Source organism: Euleptes europaea, chromosome 13 (genome assembly GCF_029931775.1).
Source record: "Euleptes europaea isolate rEulEur1 chromosome 13, rEulEur1.hap1, whole genome shotgun sequence".
In the NCBI taxonomy this organism is placed as follows: domain Eukaryota; kingdom Metazoa; phylum Chordata; class Lepidosauria; order Squamata; family Sphaerodactylidae; genus Euleptes; species Euleptes europaea.
The window spans coordinates 10134260-10149677 of record NC_079324.1 but is presented as its reverse complement, the minus strand read 5'-3'; positions in this window follow the sequence as shown (position 1 = coordinate 10149677).

The window sequence follows — 15418 nt, the reverse complement described above, 5'->3', positions numbered from 1 at the left end:
TCCCAGATAAACTACTGTTGTCCTTTGCTTTTTAAGGTGCTGTGGGGGGACAGTTAACACAAGGGACTTGCACCTCTGTTTTCTTCGCAAGACCTAAGAAGCAGGGGTCTCTCTTTACCTGACATATTACAGCCTTAGTCTAGCAGGTTTCCAAATAAGAGATGTTTAGGAAGCACGTAGCTTACATGCTACCAATCTTTAATTTAAAGCTTGTGTCCCCCTTTTTATTTGATTGTGGTGGTTGGGGTATAAAAAATCCATAGGAGAGGCCACAGTGGGGGACTGGATAGTGTTCAGTCCAGAAGGCAGTTGCCATAGAGCCTCCCCACACCCCCGCACATAACCACCATAAGGAGCCTACTTCTTGTTGATCAGCTGGGAGTCAGGTTCTTCTGACCATCCAGCCTAGAAACTTTGCCACCTCCCAGACTTGCTGAAATGAAGCAAATTGGGAGTGATGGGCAGAAGCCCAGTTGGTTTCCCTTGTCTTCTCCCTACCCAAACTGTCAATTTGGGCCGTACAGAAAAATGAGCTTTCTCCTCTCCCTTTTGCAGCAGGAAGCCTAGAAGGATTGCTTCTGTCCCTACACAGCTTGTGGGGAGGGTAGAGAAACAAGCTCTTTCTCTCCTTCATTTTGCAATGAAGATCAAAAGTATTGCTTCTGTCCCCACCCAGGCTTGGAGGGATGGGAAAAGAAAGCAGCTCTTTCTTTTGTAACTTTGCTGTGTAGCTAATTTGCTGAGTGGATGGGGTCAGAACCCAACATCCCCTGATCAGCTGTGAGTCGGCTCCTGATCAACAGGCAGCTGCAAACTTGTTTGGCAGCTGTTGGAGTTGTTTGGTGCCATCCAAAGATATCCCTGATCTGTTTACAGTCTGAGTGTCAAGCAAGGTTAATTCGAGTGCTGAGAAATTCACAACATCCCTACATGTAATAAAACGGATGAACTTTGGTAGATTCAGGAAGTGCCAATGTTACTGGGTTGTATCCGATTACCATTTTGCTGGCAGAAGTAGCTCCTTCCATGCTTTCCAACAGCTCCTGTGACACCCTCTTCCAAATTACTGAAAGGTAAGAGACCCCTTGCAGACAAAAACCACAATAGCCAGGGCTACAGTGAAGAGCAGAATTGGTCAAAGCACCCCCACCCTTCTATCAGTGGAATGTCCATTGGCTGGGAGACACTTTCTGTTGGAAAAACACACAAACAATGATTTTAAACAAAATTGACAAAGTGAATCATTTGGAGAAGATTTTGGATGGCCCTCTTTTATACCAAAAAAGTTCAAGTTTCAATAAAAAGTGTAGCCCAATATAATTTTTAATCCTCATGTGTAGAGAAGTTGTGGGATCCATCTGTATGTGTGGACTAGCCATGAACGCTATCGAGAGGAACAGTTTCCTCATGTTAACAAAGCAGCAACAGTACCATAGAAATGACCAAAGGTAGTCAACTTGTATTACTTAGCCTAAGTATTGAAACCAAAGTTTATTTTGGAAAATGACATTACACACACCTTGCAAAGGTACACTTAGATGAGAAAACAATGCATAACAAATACTGAGAGCAAAGCTATCGTGTGAACAGGCCCCTCTGCTGCATGGCGTCCAATTACAGAAACAATCCAATCGGGCGGGGAATTGATTCAGATGGAGTGTAACAAGCAATAAAAACAGTTCACAACACTTGACAAAAAATGAGAATTGGCTCTAGAATATCAGGTCTTCTAAGAAATATTCCTATGGGGGAAGAGGCATGAAACACGTGGATCTGTAGTAAGTTTGGTTTGGTCTTCTATCCCATAGAAGCCATTTATTTTCTGGACAGCACCACAGATACCACGTCTTTGCTTGTTTAGTTCTTTATCAAGAAGGGAACCATGTTAATCTCAGATGTGAAATACTAAGCCCTCTTGATCTCCAACATCTGTGGGGGGACAACTTTATAACCCATAGCACATCACCATTGCATTGATATTCTCCCTACCATTTCAAAATATTCAGAGAAATTGAGCATGAAAATCTGAAAGACTGCTTCATTTGTATATATATTAAAAACACCCTGAATCACATTGTGCATAATGCTCCATGGACGCATCATGAGCAAAACAGGTCTGTGGAAAGACGAAGTTGCCACAGTCTGCTCTTGAGAGCATTACATTGAACTGTACCATACAGACAAAGGCAGCTGGTTGATGACTCTCTGTATGTTAAAAATGGTTATGATCCATGCTTATTCAGGCTTTCCCCCATTTTCTCGATGCCCATATCTAGAACTTACGACCACGAGAGACTGAGGGCAAGGGACAGACAGAGAGAAGGACAAGTGAATTTGGGATGTCAGTACCATGCGTTTACTCTCAAAAGCTTGTTTGTCAGCAAGCTAAAATGTCTAAATCTACCACCACTAATTGACATTTGTCACCTAAGTATTCTAGTTCTAACACTAGCCATGGAACCAAAGTTTTTTTTCTCTTTTTTTAACCTTTGCTTCGAATGCATCAATAAAAATGTTTTCTGTACAAGTTGAATGGCACGAAAGGTGGTCGAAAATGCTACGCAACCCACCACAAATGAAGAATACAGAATTAGTTCAAAACATGCATGTTGTTAAAGGGAGGAAACCAGAATCATTGGCTTAAAGCTGCAATATATTACAAGATGGTACAGCTGAGAGATGTTTTGGCATGGGACTGCAACTTATAACTTATGGTGTGGAAAGTTCCAGAGTCATTTAGCGCTGTGCCAATAGGAAGGGAGAGTTTCCTGCTGGAAATGGAAGTGGTTTTTAAAACCAACTCCTGTGGATTTGGACTACGGCTCAATTTATACTTTCTAAAACGTTCTGTCAAGACTGATTCCAGACCAAAATGTGAATGAGGAAATACTGCATAGGCTGGAGCAGTGGTCCCTAACATGGCGCCTGGCGATGTGTTTCAAGGCGTCCTCTCGCTTCCTTCCGGAAGCATCTCTTACCCAAAACAAAGAGCCAATCCTGGCTTTTCTCCACTTTATCGGAGCAGGAGGTGATTCAGAAAAGCCCAAGATGCATCACCTTTGGGTCTGCAGGAAGCACCCATTTGGAAACAGCAAGAGGACACTTGGTTTAGAACCAACTAATGCTTTGTGGAACCTCCCCCCTTTTTTATTGGTCCCCCCCCCATGGCAACCAGTTTATGATGGTGCCCACTTCCTGTTCTCAAAATTCAGAAAGTGCTCACAGGTTCAACATGGTGAACCTCTGGCCTGAAGGGACGGCAGATTGCAAGTGGGGGCATGCATGACCTTGGTGGATACCAAATGTGCTGCCAATCTGTTTCTCCTTTTCATGCAGTTGTACCCACAGCTGTTCTCCGTATAGGGGATTTTTGTGAGGGATGAGTAAACTTTCCCTGTTCTCTTTCTTTGCATGTTAATCTATACTTATATCACACTTCTCAGTTCTGCACTTTGTTCTGCACTTTGTTCTGTTGGTCTGTAGACTCAGTTGTGTTATGTACATATATTGTACATTTTATATGCAATTTAAATGGTATGTATATGTTCAAAGAGTGTTATTTATACAATTCAGTTATACAAGGCATAATGTGTAATCCTGACCTGCTTCTACACAAGTAACACTGAAAAATGTGTACAAAAAATTGGTGCACAGAAGGAGAACATGGCATGCAAATAAAGAATCGTGCATTTGATTCACATGAGGGAGAAATGAAAGTGAAATGGAAATTTGCACGTGAGAACAGCTGGGTTGAGAAACCTGAAATCACTTCTAAGGGTTTCAGGTATGATTTTGACTTAACCATGTGAGAAAGTATTTCCACCTGGAATCGCTCAAGGGAGCACTTGCTGAGAGGACATCCTTCTAAGGCTCCCATCTTATACTCACTTAAGTTGGGAGCAAGTCCCGTTGAACTAAGTGAGGCTTGCTTCCATAGGAAGAGGACACAAGCATCTTAAATAGGGGATCGTTCTAAAATCAAGGTGGGAGGGACACTTGTGAGAACTTTACGTGGGGAAAATCCTTTACCATGATAGTCATAAACAAAGTTTAGCAGCAAATGCTTGATCACTAAGATCAGGGGTGTCAAACTCAATTGTTACGAGGGCCAGATATGACATAAATGCCACTTGGTCAGTCCGGGCCATGCCTTGCCAGCCCAGATGGGGGGGGGGGCGTCTGGCTACCTTGGCTGGCTCACGGGCTGGAGAAGAGTTCTCAAGAGGCTGGATCCGGCCAGCTGGCCTTATGTTTGATGCCACTGACTTAGATACTGATTCTGGTGGGCTACATGTACTTTAGATTCTCACTGACCATAAATTCCAGCATGTCTTTGTTGTTTCTCCTCATTGCTGAAAAAGAAAAGCTGCTACGTTTTGGACAACTGACTTTTTACATTCACAGGTTGGCTGTCTATTTAAGAAAGAGCTATTTATTTTGGGATAATGGCTTTGCAGAAATTTGGTAAAAGTGGACCAATGTCACCAAATGTCTTTTGTGATGAGCCAACTCCCCAGTGCTTGACCTGAAAGCACTCACATTTTTGCAAGCCTCCCTGTGGAATATTCATAAAATGTGTGTGTGTGTCCACACGCACAAACCACTCTCCCTCCAAGCAGGTCTCTTCCTCTCCAAGCCACTAACCTTCTCCTTCTGGATGGAGGGCCCGACCAAAGCAGGTGGCTGTTCCTGATCAGAGCCTAATTTTCCTGTAAATGACTCTTCCCAATCATCCAGAGCATGACTACCTGCTGATATTGATGGGAATTACAGTTTTTGTGGCTCCCCAACTAAAACGGAAGGCCAAGACAACTACGATTCCCATCAACCCCATGCAAGCCAAGAAGTTCAGAGCACGCACCAACAGGATCTATGAGCAAGTTCCTTATATGATAATAGACTCTGTTCACTGCACAGATACCAATATGCACCAAAAACACATATTTGCCAACTGATTCAAGAGTATGGGTACTTTGAGAGAAAATGGGCCTTGAGAACAGGAAACCTTCGATTTCTGGACACATTCTTTAAATCCTTCTTATGATACATTTCAGCATGGATCTTACTTAAAGGTGATCAAAAAAATCACCTCTTAACAAGATGAAAAACAGTCTGGAAAATCCATTCAAAGGGATAAGACCTCTGTTAGATCCAATAAATACCCAACATATAAACCATGAAAAGCTCTTGCAACTGTAACATTATGCTATGTTGATATCCTTCTGAAGTTTATGTAAAACTCTTGCCAAAATGCAATGTTAGACAGATCTATTAGAGAAAGACAACAAACGTAATTTAAATTAATCCATCCTTTTTTTTTACAATCCTTCGTTCATTAAATGCCATGTAAAGGAAAAAAATATACCCCACTGTAAAAATACACCCCCTGCCCCCAAGACACTTGTACAAAGAACATGCCCTTCAAGGTTCTGTACAAAGAGTTTAAAGTATGCCAGCTAAACTTTAAACTCCACCTTGTCCTTTTTTTTTACCCTCTTAAAATTCCCATGCTCTTTTCCCTCCCTGTCACCCCCCAACACAGAATGACTGTAGAAGAGAATGTATTATGACCTCTTGGTTATATTATATTGCAGCTTCTTTATGAGTGAAGAAAATCATATAACATCAGTGCCAGCCACTCAAGACAGCAGCCCACCATCAGGTTTTGGTTCAGTGGCATATGTGTCCCTTTGCCACAGTTTACGTCTCAAAAGAACGGTAAGGAAAACACACTGAGGAGGGCAGAAGTGATGCCAAGTTCATGCAGTTCTTATTAGGGGATTTTTTTTTTTTTTTGTTAAGAAAAACATGGGTGGCTTCCTTATCAGAAAACTGGCTAGCAGCTTTATGCACATCCTTCCAGCACTCTTTTGCCTGTGTTTCTAGGTCTACTTCATAAGAGTGCTGAGTAGAGAAAGTGGAAATAGACCTTGCTGCCTTCCAGATCCAGCCATAATTGGGTAAACTTGCCCAACAATCCAGATGGGACAGTTCCTCTTCTGAAGAACCACTAAAAGCCTTCTAAGCTGGCAACAGCAGCTCAGATAGTGAAAGTGACATGGTTAGAGCATCAGATGGAGGGGGGGGGGAAAGAGCTGTATGCAAATCCCTACCCTGCTGTAACCCTGTTATGGACTCTTAGCCTAACCTACCTCGCAGGGTTGTTATGAGGGTAAAATGGAGTCAGGGAGAACCATATATGCTATCCTGAGTGTCTTGGGGGAAAGCAGGATAGTGGATAAATGGAAAACCCCTAGTAGCACTGCAGGAAATGCTGCTTGAATTATTTGCAATTTCAATGAGAAGTGATCTATAGCAATTTCTCCACTTAGGGACATCATCTGGATTGAGATGTCTGGTTATCTCTTTTGTTCTTACCCTGAGTACCTCCACGATATAATCATGTGCACTTAATTCCATGGTGGTTCTTCTTTGCAGTGAGACATACTATACTACTCTAGGGGATTGGGAGGTAACTCTTAAGCATTTCCCATTCAGCAAGTATCATAGAGATGAGGGAAGCATGAATAATCAGTGTTCCAAAATGACCGTGGCTTTCTCTCCAATGAACAGGACTGTCTGTTTGCCTTGTCTTCTGCTTCAGATAAAGCAGCTACACTTAAGTCTTCACAGTGTACATACAGTCAATTCATCCCAAACGGAGCAAGCCGGAACAAGAACACTTTGATTTTTGTAAGCAAGTCTCTCATTGGCCATTTACCATGTGAAGTGAACACAACAGTGAGCTGGATTCGAACAGTGGGGTTGGAACCAAAGGCGCCCTTCCATTTATGAAAGGAGTTCTTCCGTAAGTTGAACGACTGTCTGTGAGTGGCTGGGCATTTTGGGGCCAGATCCCAAAGAACAAACTCTGTTTGAGTCATAAAGTTGATCATGTGGATGGCATATCATGTTCTGCTAGAAATTAACCTGAGCTGATGGAGAAGGTATCCACTGCTAACTGTATCAGAGCAGTATTAATTTCTGTATTATATAGAATGCGGACAACCTTACAATAATGAAAAAGATCGAGGCGAATTTTCATATGGAACCATAATGGATTGGATCCTACAACCTTTTTTGCTGGTGCAAGAGGGCCCTTTTGACCCCTGAAAAGGCAAACACCCAGATCTGTAGGACTCTTATGAACAAAAAGTCCAGAAAGGAGTGGAATTAGGCAACATTACTACTTGCATTAGGTATAACACTTGTAAGATCCAACCCAATGCTTTCAATTATGTTGAAGTACTAATAGATGAAATCTATATTGTCTTAGTAAGTACCACGGTTTTACTCCTAGGTTACTTTAGCCTAGTTCATTCTGGCCATCTTTTTTGTTATGGTTCATTAAAATCATATCAGTTTTGAAATCTACTGGACTGGAAAATAAATCAGAACTTGGATAAAAATGTCAGTGAGGGAGAATGGTATTAAACTGTGACTCCTAAATATACCAACTTTTGAAATGTCAATGTTTTGCCATTCCAGTAGGGTAGTCTGAAACTGCAATGTCAAGTGCAAAATATAACCACTGCAGAACTATCTACATGGAATTTAGGATTGATAATTTTAAAATGGCCAGGACACAGAATGGCCAAGGGAGAAGGTCGGCTATGGCCTACGCAGCGTGAATGATCACATGTGCAAAGCAACTGTAGATCACTACTCACATGGAAGCAATCTCATATGAGAAACTCGCACACCTCATAATTTGATGTGAATAAGAGACCTCAAAAAGAAATGGAGCTATTGGCAAGAATGATGGGAAGGAAGCATGAAAAGCTGAAACCCCACCTGACAAAGCCTTGAGATCCGGGTGTAGTTCTCACGGAATGAACTCAGGCTACTAACTGGGTCATGATTTGTGGAAAGCTCTTCTCATCTACATTTAAACAGGACAGATCTGAACATGTGAAGAGTCAGTGGCTGCATAGATCTGGAGCTGGATCCAGCACGAGCTGGGAGAAGCAGGGATTTACCGGGAGCACACAATTGACATCCCTTCTGAGATGATCTCACTTTCAGCACAACCCAGAAGTGATGTCATTGGTCCAGGGTTGACACACTATAATTCACCCCCAAACTCTATGGTTTAACTCTATGGTGTTGGATGAATCCTAGAGCACCACCTGACATGATGATGTCACTTCCATGTTGCATCATTACACCAGGAATGCCAATTGTGTCCCCAATTTCACCCACCATTTTCCTCCCACAGCTTGAGCTGCAGCAGGCAGCAGTGGTGAGAGGCAGGAAGTTTCCCACAGGCAGCTGGCAACCCTATGATTGCAGCCAAAGCAAAACACACTACAAGAGCGCATGTCCATCAACCCCAAACAAAAGGGGTTGCATAAAGAATCAGGCAACACTTGGTCTGGGAGCATTTTCCAGTGTGGGCAACAAACATTTCTTATTCCCGATCCTAAGAGCTTCTGTATTTGCACTTTGGGTTAGCCCAAAAAGCATCATTAACCCTAACTGGCTATCAGTCCATGTGGCCAGTGAAGAACTTTCTGCATTGCAGTTTTGGATGAGATCAAGAGTCCATCTAATCCAGCATCCTGTTCCTGGCCAACCAGGTTCCTTTGAGAAGCCCACGAGCTAGAGATTCCTTCCTCCCCCTCAAAGAGTGCAACATCCACATTGATTCCAGCAGATAGAAGGAAGAAGAAGAGTTGGTTTTAATATGCCGACTCTCTCCACCACTTAAGGAAGAATCAAACTGGCTTACAATCACCTTCCCCTCCCCACAACAGACACCCTGTGAGGTAGGTGAGACTGAGAGAGCTCTAAGAGAGCTGTGACTAGCCCAAGATCACCCAGCTGGCTTCATTTGGAGGAGTGGGGAATCAAACCCAGTTCTCCAGATTAGCGTCCACCGCTTCAAACTACCACTCTTAACCACGACACCACGCTGGCTCTCAGTAGCATCGTGTGAAAATACTTTTTTTTTTTGTGCCAAAGGTAAATATATGTCACACTTTGTTTTCTTTATTAAAACATTTGAGTGACACTGTTTGTTTCTGCCACGTGCCAAAATTATTCGCAGGCCCTTTGTCAATTTTCCTTTTGAAAAAATGATTGTTCATATGAAATCCTGAGTGTGAGGATCAACAGCAGCTGTTGTGTGTATCTCTGTGTGTGTGTCTATAAGATTAAAAGCACAAGAATAAATGGGACAGCTGTCTGGTGAGCGAAACTTTAAAATCTCTTAGGGGCACCGCGGTTGGGGTACCAGTTCCTCAAGTCAGATCTTTCAGGATATACAGATGTTAGGTGTGCAGATAATCTTAGGACAGATGGTAACATCACACTTCCAGCATCAGGCTTTCAGAAGTGTACCCAACTGAAAGTGATTGGCTTTAAATATTTAAATCTATTTTCCGGCCACTGTAAAACTACACCAGAGATTAACATGCTAGTATCTTCAGTGTGCTACATGAAAGGAAGTCCATTCAAATTGACTAGAACTTATTTCCATGACAGGCGATTAGAACCAGAATGTTAATTAATGTCCATCCAGATTATCAAGTGGAACTTTCTGCTCCACTGTTTACATAGGGACAATTATCTACATTTTAAATTTGGAGGAGATCTCAAACAAAACAAAATTTAGAAGGCATTAAATCATCATTTTGGGATTCTAAAGGTAACCTTTTCTCTCTGATTTTAATTTATTTGCAAGGAATATTGGTTATTTTATTTATGGTTAAACAATTCTAAATTATTCTTGATCAGGGGTAGGTGAGCCCTAGCATATGTATTGACTGCAAGAATTTTGCTTTATGCAAGTTTGGTTCTCTGCCCAACCCATCAAGGCAAGCTGGAAGCACCTCAGGGGGGAAGGCAACAGGCATGGCTTCTGCTTGTCATTGCCCCCCAGACCCGTGGCAACGTCAATGGGATTCGAGGTAAGCCCTGGGGCACTGGCAGCACCCCCCCACACACACCTACAAGTTTTGATGCAGCCAAGTGAAAGAGGAGCCGGATGGCTGAACAGGGAGGGGATAATGTGCAGTGGAGAAGTAGTGGGGCATGTCTGTGCTCACCCCCTTTGCTGGCCTACAGCTCTTCCCCTGAAACTCCAGTCTCCCCCACATTACACCCTCCACCGTGCTGGTTCCAGATCTGTTTGTGATGAAGTTCAAGTATGGTTTGTAAAACTGGCTGGGTGGAAGGTCAAATGCTGCACAGTGTTCTCGGCACTCCCAGGGAAATTCCTAGGGGCTAACGTCACCACTCATACCCCAGTATGGCCATCTTTTGTGGTCTTTTATGCATGGGTGTTTCACTCACCATCACAAAGACAACTTTGGGTCTTTGTTTTGATTATGCATGCCATTTCCAACTGTCAGAGGTCACCCCGCTCTCCCCCTATGTTTCCCCACGTTTTGCCCGCATTTTCAACTTTGAGATAAAACAGGTCCCTGAAAACCGCAGGCAAAACGTGTGGGAACGCAGGGGGAGAGCGAGGTGACCTCTGGCAGTCAGAAACAGCATGCATAATCAAAACAAAGACCCAAAGTCATCGGAGGGGTGACTGTGAGGGAAACAGCCATGCATAAAAGGCCTGTGACACAGATCTTCATGGATGGCCCACTAGACCAGATCTGAAGTGTGAGGTTCAGACCATGAGATCTACTGTAATTTGCGATAGTCCTGAGGCTTCAGGTCACACGCAGGGTTTCTGACATAACACAGACCTCTACATAAGCAGGGAGTGCCCCATTTGCTTGGCTGAGTGGCAGAATATGGGGTGCATATTGTAGGGATTCCCACAATAATAAAGACAATGAGGGCAGATTCAACAGAAACTCTGGGGAGCGCTGGATGGTAGCCATGATGTTGAAAGGGAAGCCAGAAGGCACGGAGCTCCCTCATTCTGTTGGCCCATCTGCCATTGTAGAGTCTGCTGACTGGCAAAGGCATTTCCCAACTCTGCTACCTAATATCATCTACCTGGACACACAAGAAATCAGATCAGTTAAGTCATAGCCCCTTTATCAGGTTTAGAATATGTATAAGAATATGAACTGGTTACATGATAGGCTTTTGAATGACTGCCCATGAACTGTAATAAATACCTTTGACTTTTGACTGCCCAGTTAGTTTCTGGAAATATGAAGTCCACTTCCTGAGTGAAATTTAGCCGCACTCTTACAACTGAATAAATACGATAGTTTTGTGCTGCAGAACTTTGTGAAAGAGCAGGCGGAAGAGGAAGAAGAGACAGAAAACTACTAAGGTGATTTAATAATGCCAATGGTTTCACACAACAACTTGATAGCGAAAGAAACTACCAGCACAATAGTCTAACTATTGAACCCTCTGCACAGATTCCACATGCTTATTACAGCAGCTGTCTCAACGGGACAAGAAATTGATAACCTTTGATCTAAGACCAGAGGTTTTCATATTGTGTTGCAGGGACCCCTATTATTCCTTGGCATATTATCAGGGATCTCTCAATCAGTCAGTCAGACTTCTCTGAAGGACTTATTGGCCACCACTCCCCATCTTCTTCTGCCACAGGTGAGCAAGGAGAGTGTTTAAGCACCCAGTATTAGACTTTAAACTGTAAAGTCTATTTGCTTTGGATGGCCCCTCCTATGAGCCTGCATTGTACAATCTTTCCCAGGATCCTTTACAGTGCAGACAGAACCTGCAACCGATACAGAAAGGCTTCCTGTAGTCAAAGGCCTTTTATGCAGGGCTGTTTCCCTCGCTGCCACTCCTCCGACAATTTTGGGTGTTTGTTTTGATTATGCATGCCTTTCCAACTGTCAGAGGTTGCCTTGTTCTCCCCCTGCGTTTCCCCGCATTTTGAAATTCAAGATAAAACAGGTCCCTGAAAATGTGGGCAAAACGTGGGGGAACACGGGGGAGAGCGAGGCGACCTCTGATGGTTGGAAACTGCATGTATAATCAAAACAAAGACTCAAAGTCATCGGTGGCGTGACCGCAAGGAAAACAGTCATGCATGAAAGGCCAGAGTGTTAAGAAAAACACTGCTGTAAACAGTAATTGCTACAGAGAGCATTAACAGTAATGCCATCAGGGTTGGACTTCAGGGTGAAACTATGGAATCCTGGCTCATAGGTTCAGAAGCCCCCCCTCCCCAAGAGCTGCCTGTAATTTTGCATTAGAAGTATACATTATCAGCTAAAGGTTAGGGGCTCTAAAAGACTGGAGTCTCAAGTCACCTATCTGTACCACTGAGTGTTGATACCACCCACCTCATCCATTCAAAATGCATTTACACCAATGAATCAAAATAAGTGCCGTGTATTTTTTTTTTAAATAGCCTATCTGAGAGCTCAAAGCTGGACACACCCTAGCACTCCACACACTACTATTCTGCATGCATTACTTTTTGTACAAAGACATCATGCAACATCAACTACACAGGCAGTTTTACATCCGACATGGTCACTGATTTCTACTTACAGTTCAAGGACTTTTTACCTGAAGAATTGCTTCTAAAACCTGGGAGTCTGGTCCTTTACCCTGTTTCACTTTTGCAGGCTTGAATGGCTTTTCTTTTCCTTGTGAAAAAAGAACCTTCTGTTTCCACTAGGTCTCTGTATACTTTGCTGATGCGACATGTGGCGATGTGAACTATCTTGCAAGCCCCTACTCAGAGGAGTGGTCTGACACATCCACGCACATTGGGCAAGGGCGTCCTGACTGGATCAGGCTCTCAGACAATTCTCTATAAGTGCAACTGAAGATAAATGCCGCTAGCTGTACTGTTTTAAGGAAACATATTGCCGAGGGAAGATAGAGGAAACCCACTCTTTGTAAACAATGGTTTACTTAGGAACATGTGGAAAGCCCTGGAGGATTAGACCAAAGGCCTGTCTAGTACAAAGGGGATCAGAAAGATGCTTCAAGGAGCTAACAAGAATTCTTCCAATACACGGCATTCAGAGATATTCTACCTTTGAGATTCCATTTAACTATCATGTTAAATTGAAGGCTTCCCAGTTTTGTCTGCTATGAAAATGACTTCGATGAAGAGTAGGGAACAGAATATATAACATTCAAAAGACTCTACAGTACTGACGCCAACAATAGGCCTGCACATGGTCAGCGACCAAGTGGATTGTGTCCAAGTGAATATAGGATTAGTTTATGAGAAAAGGGGAAGTGGTACGTTCCTCATTGCTCAGCGTGGTGCTGATCATTTACGTCTTATTGAACTAGTAATGGTTGAGTAGTAGGTGGCAAGAACTTCAGCTCTTGGGTGGAATATCATTGTCATTGCTCCACCCTATTATTGAGAAGTTGCACTGCTGTGGGGTCCTGATCTATCCTCATTAACAGAAACCATTGTTCCGTTTCCCTCCCTTCCGGTGCATGGCCTGCAATCCCACTCTGAGCGCAGATTGGGAGCACGACAGAGAAAGAGAGGAGATCAAAGTTGGACCAAAGTTAAAACTTCACAAACAAAACATAACCTCCAATTCAACTGGAGTGTTTGTCGGCTTAAGGGTTATTCACAATCTATGCTACGTTTACAGTCCATGATCCAGAGCCTCATATGGGTATAGGGCCCCTTTTACAGGCTCTGTGAGGGAGAGATCAGGGGCTTCGCATTCCTGGAGCTGACAAGAGTCAAAGCCCACTGTGTGCATGGACTAGCTCTGTTGGATCATGGCCATCTGGCTGTTTTAGCAAAGGTAATTTCTCGGTTCGCATTGGGAAGCAGTCACTATTATTAACACAACACCGACCACTATGGACATTATATACAGCTCTTGCCACCAGTTGATCCAAAAACGTATTTGTGATGTTAACAAAACGACTCATTTGCCAACCCAATCCCCCCGTCCCTCCCCGTGAGGTAGAGAAGTATTACTGTCCCCATTTGACAGAGAAGGTAAATTGAGGCACCAAGAAACTAAGAGACCTGCTCCAATTCACACACCAAATCTGTCAGATTCCAAACACACAATGGAAAATCCTCCCGTAAGTCTTCCCTGTGCTTCATCCTCAAGGCCAGCCTTCCCCACAGTGATCAGACCATGAACATACACGGGTGCTGAATCTTCTGGTTAGATATATTAGGCGAAACAGTGACATAGTGGTTAGGGGATTCCAGGTCTTAACGGTTTGGTTGAGCAAATGGTAGGGCAGTACCGTGTGCTTGAGACGCAGGATTCCTACCAACTGCAGCCATCAGTTACTTCCAAATCTTCTCCTTTTTAAAAAGATCATAAGCCTGGCATATTCACATTTAACTTCAAAGATGTCCGTGGCAAAAAATGCAGAGGCTAGCCTCCAATCAACGTCTAGAAGCGGCCAAGCTTCGTTTTCCTATCACAGCCAAGCCTTCTCGTAGAGTTCAGTGGCCCATTGATTATGATTTCTTTATTACGATGATTCATTTCTTTCCACTTTAAGCAAATTGCCCGAGGCAGCTCGCAAAACGGAAACACAAATCACAAAATTTAAAAAACACAAATTGTCAAAAAAAAAAAAATCCCCAATCTTAACAAATGGTCATAGTACATTCTATAATCACAGGGGGTTGCAAAGAAATCTCAAGAAGAGCTGAAAAGCAACCCAAAGGTTGGTTTGAATGGGTATTGCTTTGATAACATTTTACAAGACTACTGAAAGCTTATTCCCTCAAATAAGGAATAAGTCAACATGTTCCGCCTAGTGCTTATATCTGAGCCCAGGAGAAATGGTCAGCTCTGTACACAACAGGGCACTGTGTGCCAGTGTTATTAAAAATGGAAAGATTCCTCTGCTTTTCCCTTTTGTTACAACATACTGTCTTTAGAAGGAAGAGTTGTTTAAAACACTTTGTTGTGATCACCCCTAAGAGTTCTACGATCTGAGAATCTGGTCCTAGTTTAAGTTTACTGAAATACAGAAAATGCAAAACATTAAGATCTTATTAAACACTCTCAAAACATTGAACTGATTGCAATATCCCTGTCCCCCCACCACCCATGCAGCCCCTCCCGGTTTTTGTTACTCAGGTGCCAGTTTGGCAGCAACTTTCAAACTGTTATTGTTTTGAACTTTTTTTGTACATTTTTTAAAAATTGTATTTTTAAGCAAAAGAAAGTCACCAGTTTTTTTAAAAAAGGAGCTTGAAGTACAGACTTTCTAAAGCACAGCTAAAATTGTTTTCCTCTATAAAAGTGTGAGTTATTTGTAAAAAATTACCTAGAGGTGTCAGACCTGAAAACAAAATTTTCACAGTGTTTTCAGTGTTGGCTGTTTGCAAGGCATTAATATTCTACACAGAGATAGAGAGATACCATTTGGCAGTTAAAATAACTTCATACCAGCCAGACCATGTTTTTTATTGCCAGTAATACATTATAATCTTTTTTTTTAATCAAACACAGCTGAAATATCCTTGTGCATCTATTAAAACATACCCTATTGTCCAATCTGA